The sequence below is a fragment of the Bos mutus genome, chromosome 29 (assembly GCF_027580195.1).
Source record: "Bos mutus isolate GX-2022 chromosome 29, NWIPB_WYAK_1.1, whole genome shotgun sequence".
Lineage (NCBI taxonomy): Eukaryota > Metazoa > Chordata > Mammalia > Artiodactyla > Bovidae > Bos > Bos mutus.
Window position 1 is genome coordinate 26,149,750 of NC_091645.1, and position 14,525 is coordinate 26,164,274.

At 38.2% G+C, this 14,525-nt stretch overlaps 1 pseudogene; it reads right to left on the minus strand.

The window, feature by feature from the left end:
• Positions 1 to 10,534: 10,534 nt before the first annotated feature.
• LOC102277424 (olfactory receptor 10G9-like) lies at positions 10,535 to 11,456 on the minus strand (annotated as a pseudogene).
• Between the last annotated feature and the right edge of the window lie 3,069 nt (positions 11,457 to 14,525).

Sequence of the window (14,525 nt, forward strand, 5' to 3'; positions counted from 1 at the left end):
GGCCCTGGGCTTTCATTTGTTGGAAGATTTTGATTACAGTTTCAATTTCGGTGCTTGTGATGGGTCTGTTAAGATTTTCTATTTCTTCCTGTTCAGTTTTGGAAAATTATACTTTTCTAAGACTTTGACCATTTCTTCCAAGTTGTCCATTTTATTGGTGTATAGTTGCTGATAGTAGTCTCTTATGATCCTTTGTATTTCTGTGTTGTCTGTTGTGATTGCTCCATTTTCATTTCTAATTCTGTTGATTTGATTCTTCTCCCTTTTTTCTTGATGAGTCTGGCTAATGGTGTGTCTATTTTATTTATCTTCTCAATTGGATTATTGACCTAAATGTAAAAGCATTTCCATGGGGAATGTGAGAGAGAACTTTCATAAACATGGAGTTGGTGTAGATTTCTTAGAAAGGCCAGAAAAGTATGGGCCATAAAAATAAATTAAAAACTGGATTTTACTTAAATTAAAAACTGTGTTCTTCAAATGGTGTTAATAAAAACATGGGTAGGTATGACACACATTGGATGCAAACATTTGTAATAAATGTGTAAAGATATCTCACAAGTCAATAATCAAAAGCAAACAATTCAATGAGAAATGGACAAAAGACTTGACTACACACTTCACAAAGGAAATAAGTGAATGGCCAAAGATGAAAAATGCTCAGCATTGTTAATCAACAGTAAAATGTAAAATTAAGCCATAATAAAGTGTTATCACACATATTCAATTGGTTAAGGTTTTGAAAGTGACAACATCAAATATTAGTGAGGATAGAGAGAAATTGGAACTCATATATTGCTAGTGGATATATAAAATGGTATAGCTGACTTGTGATTTAACTTATCATTTGACTTAGACGTTCTAGTTTTTTATGTTTACCCAGGAATATTGAAAACAAATGCCCACAAACATTTGCAAATAAATGTACATAACATCTTCATTAATAATATACCCAATTGAAACAACACAAATGTTAAACGATGTGTGAGAAATTGTGATGTATTTATATAATAGACTACCCTACAGTGAGAAATGAATTATTGCTATGTACAAATACTCAGATGAATGAGGAAAAGGCAGATGATCAATAGAAATGGGATTAATATATACAAACCAATATATATAATAAGTAAATCATAAGGATATAGTGTATAACACAAGGAATTACAAAAAATTGTAGTTTTTAAGGGCATTTAATCTGTAAAAATCAGATAAGGCAATGGCACCCCACTCCAGGACTCTTGCCTGGAAAATCCCATGGATGGAGGAGCCTGGAAGGCTGCAGTCCATGGGGTCACTGAGGGTTGGACACGACTGAGTGACTTCACTTTCACTTTTCACTTTCATGCATTGGAGAAGGAAATGGCAACCCACTCCACTGTTCTTGCCTGGAGAATCCCAGGGATGGGGAAGCCCGGTGGGCTGCTGTCTCTGGGGTCACACAGAGTCGGACACAGCTGAAGTGACTTAGCAGCAGCAATCTGTAAAAATACAGAATCAATATACTGTATACCAGGAACTAATATGATACCATAAATAAATTATGTTTCAATTAAAAAAATAAATGAGGCACAAAAGTATATGTAACATATGATCCCATATTTAGGAAACTCTAGGTTAAATCTAATCCACAGTGAGAGAGAGCAGTTGAGTCTGGTTCTCAGGAGGTGGGAGATGACCAAGAAGGGACACAAGGTGTTCCATACAGTGATGGAGAGGTTTTTTAATACTGATTTTTGTAGAAGTTAACATTTGTCATAACAGGTCAAACTGTGTGCCCAAAATGGATGCATTTTAGTGAATGCACATTCAGTTCAGTTCAGTTGCTCAGTCATGTCCAACTCTTTGCGACCCCATGAGCTGCAGCACGCCAGGCCTCCCTGTCCATCACAAACTCCCGGAGTTCACTCAGACTCATGTCCATCAAATCCGTGATGCCATCCAGCCATCTCATCCTCTGTTGTCCCCTTCTCCTCCTGCCCCCAATCCCTCCCAGCATCAGGGTCTTTTCCAATGAGTCTACTCTTCGCATGAGGTGGCCAAAGTACTGGAGTTTCAGCTTTAGCATCATTCCTTCCAAAGAAATCCCAGGGCTGACCTCCTTCAGAATGGACTGGTTGGATCTCCTTGCAGTCCAAGGGATGCTCAAGAGTCTTATCCAACATCACAGTTCAAAAGCATAAATTATTTGGTGCTCAGCCTTCTTCAAAGTCCAACTCTCACATCCATACATGACCACAGGAAAAACCATAGCCTTGACTAGACGGACTTCTGTTGGCAAAGTAATGTCTCTGCTTTTGAGTATGCTATCTAGGTTGGTCATAACTTTCCTTTCAAGGAGTAAGTGTCTTTTAATTTTATGGCTTCAGTCACCATCTACAGTGGTTTTGGAGCCCAAAAAAATAAAGTCTGACACTGTTTCCACTGTTTCCCCATCTATTTCCCATGAAGTGATGGGACCAGATGCCATGATCTTAGTTTTCTGAAGCTTTAAGCAAACTTTTTCACTCTCCACTTTCACTTTCATCAAGAAGCTTTTTAGTTCCTCTTCACTTTCTGCCATAAGGGTGGTGTCATCTGCATATCTGTGGTTATTGATATTTCTCCCAGAAATCTTGATTCCAGCTTGTGTTTCTTCCAGTCCAGCGCTTCTCATGATGTACTCTGCATATAAGTTAAATAAGCATGGTGACAATATACAGCCTTGACGTACTCCTTTTCCTATTTGGAACCAGTCTGTTGTTCCATGTCCAGTTCTAATTCTTGCTTCCTGACCTGCATACAGATTTCTCAAGAGGCAGATCAGTATTCCCATCTCTTTCAGAATTTTCCACAGTTTATTGTGATCCACACAGTCAAAGGCTTTGGCATAGTCAATAAAGCAGAAATAGATGTTTTTCTGGAACTCTCTTGCTTTTTCCATGATCCAGTGGATGTTGTCAAATTGGTCTCTGGTTCCTCTGCCTTTTCTAAAACCAGCTTGAACATCAAGGAGTTCATGGTTCACATATTGCTGAAGCCTGGCTTGGAGAATTTTGAGCATTACTTTACTAGCGTGTGAGATGAGTGCAATTGTGTGGTAGTTTGAGCATTCTTTGGCATTGCCTTTCTTTGGGATTGGAATGAAAACAAACCTTTTCCAGTCCTGTAGCCACTGCTGAGTTTTCCAAATTTGCTGGCATATTGAGTGCAGCACTTTCACAGCATCATCTTTCAGGATTTGGAATAGCTCAACTGGAATTCCATCATCTCCACTAGTTTTGTTCGTAGTGATGCTTTCTAAGGCCCACTTGACTTCACATTCCAGGATGTCTGGCTCTAGGTCAGTGATCACACCATCGTGATTATCTGAGTTGTGAAGATCTTTTTTGTACAGTTCTTCTGTGTATTCTTGCCACCTCTTCTTAATATCTTCTGCTTCTGTTAGGTCCATACCATTTCTGTCCTTTATTGAACCCATCTTTGCATGAAATCTTCCCTTGGTATCTCTAATTTTCTTGAAGAGATCTCTAGTCTTTCCCATTCTGTTGTTTTCCTCTATTTCTTTGCATTGATGGCTGAGGGAGGCTTTCTTATCTCTTCTTGCTATTCTTTGCAACTCTGCATTCAGATGCTTATATCTTTCCTTTTCTCCTTTGCTTTTCACTTCTCTTCTTTTCACAGCTATTTGTAAGACCTCCCCAGACAGCTGTTTTGCTTTTTTGCATTTCTTTTCCAGGGGGATGGTCTTAATCCCTGTCTCCTGTACAATGTCACGAACCTCATTCCATAGTTCATCAGGCACTCTATCTATCAGATCTAGGCCCTTAAACCTATTTCTCACTTCCACTGTATAATCATAAGGGATTTGATTTAGGTCATACCTGAATGGTCTAGTGGTTTTCCCTATTTTCTTCAATTTCACACCTCTCTAAAGTTGATTTTTAAAATCAGGCAAACAGAAAAGTCAAATTACAAATTAAAAACAAAGAGGAAAATTATTTCTACACAGCCATGGTGAAGTAGTCTCTATTAACAAGTATTAACAATATAAAATATAGCCCGTCAATATAGAAATTACCACAGGAAATTCTAAAATTGAATAAAATGATCCCAGATGGAAGTGTAAGAAGGAATAAATAGCACTGGAAAAGGTAAATATGTAGGTAGAAATTAAACACCTATTTTTACTAAATAAGTGTTTATTTAATAAGTGTGATCATTAAAGTGGGCTTCCGTGGTGGTTTAGACAGTAAAGAATCTGCCTTCAATGCAGGAGACCTGGATTCAATCCCTGGGTCGGGGAAGATCCCCTGGAGAAGGGAGTGTCGACCCGTTCTAGTATTCTTGCCTGGGGAATCCCATGGACAGAGACAACATCTTGTGAACTTTACAACACAGTTGGAAATAAAATAGAGGACAACAATATAAAAAATATAGAAAGCTGATACATGTACTTAAATGACTGTAAAGGTCTTTGATTGTTCAGAATTTAGCATGGCCTCTAACAGTGATGTTTAGTTAATATACAGCAGATTGCCTGTTATGACATTGCTCTTCTGAGTTGAGTTTTGGAGTTGTGAACACCTGTGAATGGCTTGTAATGCTTCATTAATAATTTCAAAATACCCCAATATCACATAATCAAACATGTGAATATACATCCAGTGGACATCCTTTAGAGGAGTGATGAAAAGTCTTATATGTCTTGTCCATTAATATGTCACTCCAGGAGAGTCCTTGTCTTCTCTTTATATATAATGATCTTAAGTGCTATCATTAGGGCATCTGACCACTTCAGACTTGATTCTGCACAAATTTCAAACACATTTTCAAAATTCTTTTTATGGCTTTCCACTGCCCCTGCTGACTGTGGGTGAAATAGATGCATAGAGTGGTACTGAACCTTTTGTTTTGTTGTCCACTCACTAAGTTGTGTCTGACTCTTTGTGATCCCATGGACTGCAACATGCCAGTCTCCTCTGTCCTCCACTATCTCCTGGAGTTTGTTCAAATTCACATCTATTGAGTCTGTTATTCTAACCATCTCATACTCTGCCATCCCCTTCTTTTACTATTTTACTGCTTTTAATATCTTACTACAGGCTGCCTAATATTTCCACATCACCACCACAGAGACACAAAAGAAATGCACATTCTGGCCTTCTTGTGATGGAAGAAGGTAAGTCCTGGCCAATATATATGCATTGTCTGGGCACTGAGATTATCAGAGAATAAAAACAGAGGTGAAAACTTTTGAATTTAGTCTCTTGTGTCCAAAATTTCTTCTTATTAGAACTAAAGGACTCAAAATGCATTGTGACCTGGGGTGAAAAGCAGAATCTCTGAGAATTTAGGGCAGACTCCAAAACACGTGAACTGAAATAATCTCTATATTATTCATGCATACTCAGTCATATCCGACTCTTTGAGACCCTATGGACTGTAGCCCGCCATGCTCCTCTGTCCATGTGATTTCCCAGGCAAGAATACTGGAGTGGGTTGCCATTTTATCCTCCAGGGTATCTTCTCTACCCAGGGACTGAACCTGCATCTCCTGCTTTGGCAAGTAGTTTCTTTACCACTAAGTCACCAGAGAAGTCCATATTATTTATGCTTGCTGCTGCTGCTGCTGCTGCTGCTGCTAAGTCACTTCAGTTGTGTCCGACTCTGTGCGACCCCATAGACAGCAGCTCACCAGGCTCCCCCGTTCCTGGAATTCTCCAGGCAAGAACACTGGAGTGGATTACATGTTATTAATATGAATTACATGCTTGGAGAAATCCTTATTATCTGTGTCTGTAGTTTTATTTATTTTCAGATTGTGACTCATTCAATTGCCTAACCTCTGTTAGATGCCATATGGTTTACCATTTCACCTGATGTATACTTTATGACATTCTAAAACTCACTTGTTTACTTATGTGTTTCAGGTATGGATGCTGGACCTTTAGAACACAATTACTGTCTCGATGTTCTCTATTTCCTGTGCCTTAAATATTTTGTTGCTGTTGTTCAGATGCCCAGTCATATCTGACTCTTTGCAACCCCATGAACTACAGCACACAGGGCCTTAAATATAATACTCATTTAATTAAAAATTTTAAAGGAATTATTGCATTGATTAATTAATTGAGAATGCAGGATTGAATGGATGGACAGTATCAACATTAAGATTATTATAAAAGTCATCCTATTCCTTCTGGATTTACCCCGCTTCTTTCCATGCTATCTACTTACATCTCATAATTTAATTATGTATTTCTATAATTTAAGATCCCTTTTGGCTACTAGTTAACTCAGAAACTATAACTTCAAGGAATCAATTAGACACATCATGCTATTACAAACAATGTTTTAAAATTTGGGGTTAACAGGGGAATGATAGCATAATAATGAGTCTCCAAGGACAAGTTCAATACTCTATAGCTGTTTCTGTAAGGAAAGACCCAAGAGCATACATGAATATGACACAGGATGTTGAAAGTTTTTCTCAGTTTTCATCATTCCCCAACTGGAATGGAAACATCAACTCTGAATTATTTTATTATTATTAAAATTATTTTTCCTTTTGAAAACAGGCCTGATAACTTTTAGGGCATAGTAATGACATAAGGAAGTATTTACAAAATAAGGTTTTCCCAATTAATATTTGAAGATATGAAGAATTCATTATAGAAGTATTAAAATTATACACTATGCTTCTTTATTTTCCAGAGATTTTTCATGCCATTTGAACTCTCTCAGTTTTTTTTTTTTTTCTTTTTTATTTTATTTTTCTAATTTTATTTTATTTTTAAACTTTACATAATTGTATTAGTTTTGCCAAATATCAAAATGAATCCGCCACAGGTATACATGTGTTCCCCATCCTGAACCCTCCTCTTTCCTCCCTCCCCATACCATCCCTCTGGGTCGTCCCAGTGCACTAGCCCCAAGCATCCAGTATCGTGCATCGAACCTGGACTGGCAACTCGTTTCTTACATGATATTTCACATGTTTTAATGCCATTCTCCCAAATCTTCCCACCCTCTCCCTCTCCCACAGAGTCCATAAGACTGTTCTATACATCAGTGTCTCTTTTGCTGTCTCGTACACAGGGTTATTGTTACCATCTTTCTAAATTCCATATATATGCGTTAGTATACTGTATTTATGTTTTTCCTTCTGGCTTACTTCACTCTGTATAATAGGCTCCAGTTTCATCCACCTCATTAGAACTGATTCAAATATATTCTTTTTAATGGCTGAGTAATACTCCATTGTGTATATGTACCACAGCTTTCTTATCCATTCATCTGCTGATGGACATCTAGGTTGCTTCCATGTCCTGGCTATTATAAACAGTGCTGCGATGAACATTGGGTTACACGTGTCTCTTTCCCTTCTGGTTTCCTCAGTGTGTATGCCCAGCAGTGGGATTGCTGGATCATAAGGTAGTTCTATTTCCAGTTTTCTAAGGAATCTCCACACTGTTCTCCATAGTGGCTGTACTAGTTTGCATTCCCACCAACAGTGTAAGAGGGTTCCCTTTTCTCCACACCCTCTCCAGCATTTATTATTTGTAGACTTTTGGATCGCAGCCATTCTGACTGGTGTGAAATGGTACCTCATAGTGGTTTTGATTTGCATTTCTCTGATAATGAGTGATGTTGAGCATCTTTTCATGTGTTTGTTCAATGTGTCTTACTATATCAAAACTCAGAGCATCCAAGGTTAATCACAGGAAGGAAAATCTTTAGTCCTTTTACAAAACAGTCTCAAATTTGTCCCTCTATTTATCTATTCTATCCTATTTATCTCTTCTCTTATCCCTTTTCAATTGTATGAAGAAGAATTGTAGAAGGAAGGATTATGGGCAGACACTGAGTTTCAGAGTAGCTTTATACTGGGATAATCATATCACATTAGAGACAAATGTCGAAGAAAAGGGGGAAATGTTTAGATTTGTAAAATTTGATGCAATAGCTTTATCTCCTAACTGAAATATCTGACAAACTAGAGTTACTAGGGACTTGAACAAGGAAAGCAGGAACAGCATGGAGAGAAAAAGAAGGCCCCTGTTTAGGAGGAATAGCTAATATTATGAGTGCATCAGAAATTGGGTCCCTAAGAAAGTAAATAAGTATATTGGGAAATAGAAATGGCCTATAGCAGAGAAAGCATCCTAAATAAAGGAGAAAAACATTTATAAAGATGGATTACTACAGGATAAGACAATATTTTCCCTTGAGACATCCACAACTTAATGTGGAGCATGTAAATAAACAGTGTGATGAAGCATTTAGAATCTAAATGAGGCAAAGGTAAGGTAGCTAGGGTGCTTTTCATAGTATATGGGGAGAAAAGTAGTTTATAAGAAATTGCATTTGATATATAAAATACAACTGTACAAAATTATCTGCTTTGTTATTTCAATGATTATTGATGTTCATTGATATTGTCCTCACCAAACACTTAAAATTTCCTCATGTTTAGTAGTAGCAATGTAGGGTAAAGTTTAACATCATGGGCTTTGGTGCAGGATATCTGGGGTTAAGCCTTGGCCATATTCCTTATTAAACCTGCATATCTGAGCAAGCAACCTAATCATCTTTAGTTTTCTCACCTTACATATCAAGAGTATAGATCTCATAGGGTTCTTGTAATGATTAAATTATAAAGTGTCTAGTATATTCTAAGCTCAGTAATATTTATATTTTTGCCTCTGAATTGTTCTAGAATAATTTAATTTGGTACAATGTTATTTTCATTGATTTTATAATTATTAAGTTCCTTGAAAACTAATAAATATGACCATATAAAATTTATCAAAATAGCTAATCAGAATAATTACATTGTGAATAATGGTGATAATCATGACTATAATTTATTATCAGCGATTTAAAGAAAGCTACATTCATGCATCTACCAAATATTATGTCAGTGGCTAGAGTCACTGAAATAAATTGTAGAAGAAAAGGTTCTGAGAATCAGATTATCTGGCTGGTGGTCACATGTTTTAATTTTAAAACTTTAAGAATTTATTGTGACTTGATTTTGCTCAAGTACGTTTACTTCCACTAAATCATTTAATCCTCTGAACAGTATTGCTAGAGAAGGTTTTTAACAGATGAGAAATTGAGGTACAGTCACATCTTTATGATTATATGTGGAAGTCCACTAGTATGGGCTGTGTAGCTATGCACTGTGTGTGTGTGTGTGTGTTTTTTTTTTGGGTGTTTTGTCTTTACTAGGCCTTATTTTTCTAACTTGTAAAAGAAATATGTTGAAATCCCATGATACCAAGTGACTTAATTACACTTTAATTATTCTACTTTCTAAATAGGAAGCACCCTTGGCTCCAGCCTGCAATGTATGGTGTTCCTGTCTCAGAGGAGGCTTAGGTTTGGTGAATCTAAGGAGCTCTCTGGGCAGCATGACCGCCATCACCACCAATAGTGAAAAAACCCAGCATAGGATGATTGTGCTGAATATGGGCATCTGGTCCAGTAATACAAGAATTTAAAGTCAGATTGTGTGATGGAGACTGAAGGTATTTGATGGTAGCTTTGTCCTGATCACACTGACCAAACCTGAGAAACCGCAGGGCTCTCTGAAGGTGGTGATGGTTCCCAGTCTCTGAAAGGAGTCTCTCAGAGCCACAGCTTAACCTGGCAGACCTATCTAGAGAGACAAGTTGCTCAGAAGTCTGGGACTCTTTCAGTGTGGCAGCACCAACCAGGGTCAAGATGTCCTGGGAACAGGACTAGTTACCTTTGGACCTTCATGCAAACAGACACACACGTAGACACAAACACGCACACACACACACACACACATGCAGCCACAAAAAGAACCGAGGAGGCAGGTGCACAGCTGCATCCATAGGTAAATGACCTCTGATAATTGCTGCTGTCCTTGAACAGTGTTAACAGTGTCCCCAGATTCTAAATCCCCATGTTTGTGTGCATAAGACATAAACAAAAAAGCATATTATCAACTTAAGAATATATAAATAAGTCACTCCTCTGCATCCGAGGTCCAGACTGAATATTTACTTTTTAAAAAGGTAGAAAGTGAAGTTGCTCGGTTGTGTTTGACTCTTTGAGACCTCATGGACTGTAGCTCCTCTGATCATGGGATTTTCCAAGTAAGAATACTGGAGTGGGTTGCCATTTACTTCTCCAGGAGATCTTCCCGACCTAGGGATCAAACCAGGTTTCCTGCACTGCAGGCAAATTCTTTACCATCTGAGCCACCAGGGAAGCCCTTAAAAAGGCAGAAAAGATGTTATATGTTAACTATATGTCAATAAGAATGGGAAAAAATGTAACATAAATGTGCTGCAGAGAAATGAGTTCATAGATCAAAATTTAAGCATGTTTATTAAAAAAAATTTGTAGTTTTTAAAAATTCTCAAAGAAATCTGTGAAACAGATATTTCTAAGTAGTTTGAATAAAGTTTAACACTGAGAACTATATACATAGTACATTTCATGTTGATAAAATTATATTACTATATTATACTATTTTATTACTATTTTTAAAATAAGCATATGTACAGTGCAAAGATTATTTGCTCTGTGAATATGCTACTTTGTCTTTAAGCTTCAACAGAGCTTTCTTCACTTCCTTGTTCCTGAGGGTGTAGACCACAGGGTTCAGAAGGGGCGTCATCACAGTGTAGAAAACAGCCACAATCCTGTCCACAGCCTCCTTGGAGCCTGGTCTCAGGTAAATGAAAACACAGGGAACAAAGAAGCAAAGGACCACAGTGCAGTGGGAGGCACAGGTCTGGAAGGCTCTCCATCTCCCTTCTGAGGTGCGGACTTCAGGATGGAATGGACAATGGACACATAGGACAGCACTATCAGGAGAAAGCAGCCTGAAGCCACCACCCCAATGTTGACAAAGATCACCAACTCGTTGGCAGAGGTGTCTGCACAGGCCAGTTTGAGGATGGGTGGTGCATTGCAGAAGTAATGCTGCATCTGGTTGGGTCCACAGAAGGGCAAACAGAACGTCAGTATGGTCTGGACAGCAGAGTGCAGAGAGCCACTAAGCCACGTGGTTGTGACCAGGAGAGCGCATGTCCTCCCACTCATTATGCTGGTGTACCTGAGTGGGTAACTGATGGCCAGGAAGTGGTCATAGGACATGATGGTGTAGAGGAAGCACTCGGTGCTGCCCAGGAAGTGGAAGGAGTAGAGCTGGGCCACACAGCTGGGAAAGGAGATAGCACTGCCTTCTGGGGACACCAGGGTCATCAGCATTTTGGGCCTAGTGACTGTGGAGAGTGACAAGTGGGTCAGGAAGTGTAGTACATGGGGGTGTGCAGGAGGGGATTCACTATAATCACCAGCAGGATGAGAAGGTTCCCCACCACAGTGAGGACATAGATCACCAGGAAGATTCCAAAGAGGAGCGTGTCCAGCTCTGGTGAATGGGGAAGGCCCGTGAGGATGAATGTTGTCACTAGGCTCACGTTTGTCATTTCTCCACATTTTTGCTCTCTCTCTGTGGGAATATCAAAAGCACCCAGCATTAAGGGAGAACTGAGAACCCATTCTCTAGATAGAAGCTGCATCATTCAAGGCAGATAATTCTAGAGTCATACTCAACTTTGTTTATTATGAAGCTTCTTTGAAAAAAGTAATGAAATGATTTCACCATCATCCTCTCTTTCTCTCTCTCTCTCACACACACAGATATGCAAAAGGAAGTGGAGAAATTCTATGCATTCATCTATTGGTGTATCATAAACTACTACAAATTCAGTAGCATAAAACAATTCAAATTTACTCTCTTAAAGGTTTTTTGAGTCAAGTCACCTGGGTTTTCCTGCTCAAGGACTCACCACATTGAAATCAAGGTATTGGCTGAGTTTGAAATCTTCACGATCCACTTACAAATTTATTGAGGTTGTCGTTATTCAGTTCCCTGAAGCTCAGTAACTGGGACTCAGTAACTTGGGACTGCTCAGTAAATGATAGTGAACCACACAGCACTGTGCCTTTTATTACAAAATTTCCATATATATAATATATGATATATATGTATGCATAATATGTATATAATAAATGTATATATCATATATGTATATATATATATATATAGAGAGAGAGAGAGCAAAAATTCTCATTGTGCTATAGAGACTTCTCAATTTCAAAAGCTACAACTTCAAAGAAAATTTCATCATTGGTATTGGTACTGGTATCTCATTAATAGCACTACCTGCTTATATAGGAAATACTCTTGGAACAGGTTAAGAATCTAAACTCCAATACAGAATTCTACAATCTCCAATATGATCAGTAAAATACCAACCCTCATAAGATTGCTGGTATGATGCTTGTCTTATGTGAGATTATGGTTTATGAGGCTCTAAGAACAGAGCTGATATGTGTTCTCCCAGCTACAATCCACTGGGTAGGGGCTGGTTTCTAACATACATATTTCAGTCTTAAATATGAAAGTATTATTAAAGATGATATCCCTCCCCCCATCTTCCATTCCTCATACTCATAAATCCAGGTGATGCCCTCACAACAGAAAACAATTCCATCAAATATCTGACGCATATTTAAAACCTACTACCTGTGACAAGAAAGACAGAACCAGTGAAAGAATAAAGGGTCTATGCCATCTGGAAGTCAAGAAAAGTAGGAATTGTTTACAGTGGGAATTGAGGAAGAGGTGATGTTTGTAATTTAATGCAAAATATTGTTGAGATCAATATTGTTATTATTTTTTGAGCAATTACTCACCAACATGGGAGAAACAAAGTTCTCTGGTCTTAGCAAAATGACCATAAAAATGATCATATCTCCAGACAATGTGGCTTGAGCTAAAATAAAGCTATATTTTTCAAATACGAAAATAAATAACATAGACTTATCCTAATCACCTATATGGATATCAGAACTCAAAAAATGGAAATTTTTACTGTACCAGTGGGATTCCACCATCAGAATACATCATGTTTAGATTAGATAAAGTATGAAAATTTTCATCAGGTGAATTGCAAGGTAACCTGAGACAGGAGTATCAATGAAAGGTATCAATGTTTGAATTGTGTGTTCTTGTAATAGCAACTTCCGAGAAGGCAATGGCACCCCACTCCAATACTCTTGCCTGGAAAATCCCATGGATGGAGGAGCCTGGTGGGCTGCAGTCCATGGGGTCACTAAGAGTCGGACACGACTGAAGCGACTTGGCAGCAGCAGCAGCAGCAGCAGCAGTAATAGCAACTTAGTCCTAGCAAGGTCCTTATTACAGACCTCTTCATGGTCCTTATATACAGGCATATATGTATATATATATATATATATATATATATGTATATGTATGTATTTATGTTGTATATACAGTTGACTTTTGAACAATACATGGCTTAGTGGCATCAACTTCTCACTCAGCTCCTTCACAGTCAAAAATCCATATATGACTTTTTACTCCCAGAAACTTCTCTACTAATAGCCTACTGTTGACCAGAAGCCTAATAGATAACATAGCAGTCAATTAACACATATTTTGTATGTTATATGTATTATATACTATAATCTTATAATAGAGTAAGCTAAACAAAAGAAAATGTTATAAAGAAAATCATAAGGATGAGAAAATACACTTACTGTACTGTGTTTATGGATACTATAAGTGTATGTCAACTGTTTACAAACAGAATCATCTGTGTGTCACCATTCACCTCAATATTGTCTTATAGAAGACACTGTAGATGTTATACATATTACTAACACTAGATCTCAAAAACAAAAAGATAAAGTGAAAATATTTGTATTTATTTACAACTATAACAACTCATGACTTCCCTGGTGGCTCTGCAGTAAAGAATCCACCTGCCAATGCAGGAGACATGAGTTCAATCCCTAGGTTGGGAAGATCCACTGGAGGAGGCAATGGCAACCCACTCCAGTATTCTTGCCTGGAAAATCCCGTGACAGAGGAGCCTGGCAGGCTACGATCCATGGGGGCATAAAAGAGTAAGACTCAACTTAGTGACTGAAAAAAACAAACAAAACAGTAACAACTCACGCATTAATAAGAAAGAAGCAGCTATATGATCGCTTCAAGGTAGCCTGGCCCATATATTAATGAATGAATTCTTAGAAAATTCTTATGTGATACAGTATTACAGTTCTATCCCTTCAGTTCAGTTCAGTCAGTCGTGTCCAACTCTTCATGGCCCCATGAATCACAGCACACCAGGCCTCCCTGTCCATCACCAACACCCAGAGTTCACTCAAACTCACATCCATCGAGTCAGTGATGCCATCTAGCCATCTCATCCTCTGTTGTACCCTTTTCCTCCTGCCCCCAGTCCCTCCCAGCATCAGAGTTTTTTCCAATGAGTCAACTCTTTGCGTGAGGTGGCCAAAGTACTGGAGTTTCAGTTTTAGCATCATTCCTTCCAAAGAACATCCGGGACCAATCTCCTTCAGAATGGACTGGTTGGATCTCCTTGCAGTCCAAGGGATGCTCAAGAGTCTTCTCCAACACCACAGTTCAAAAGCATCAATTCTTCAGCGCTCAGCTTTCTTCA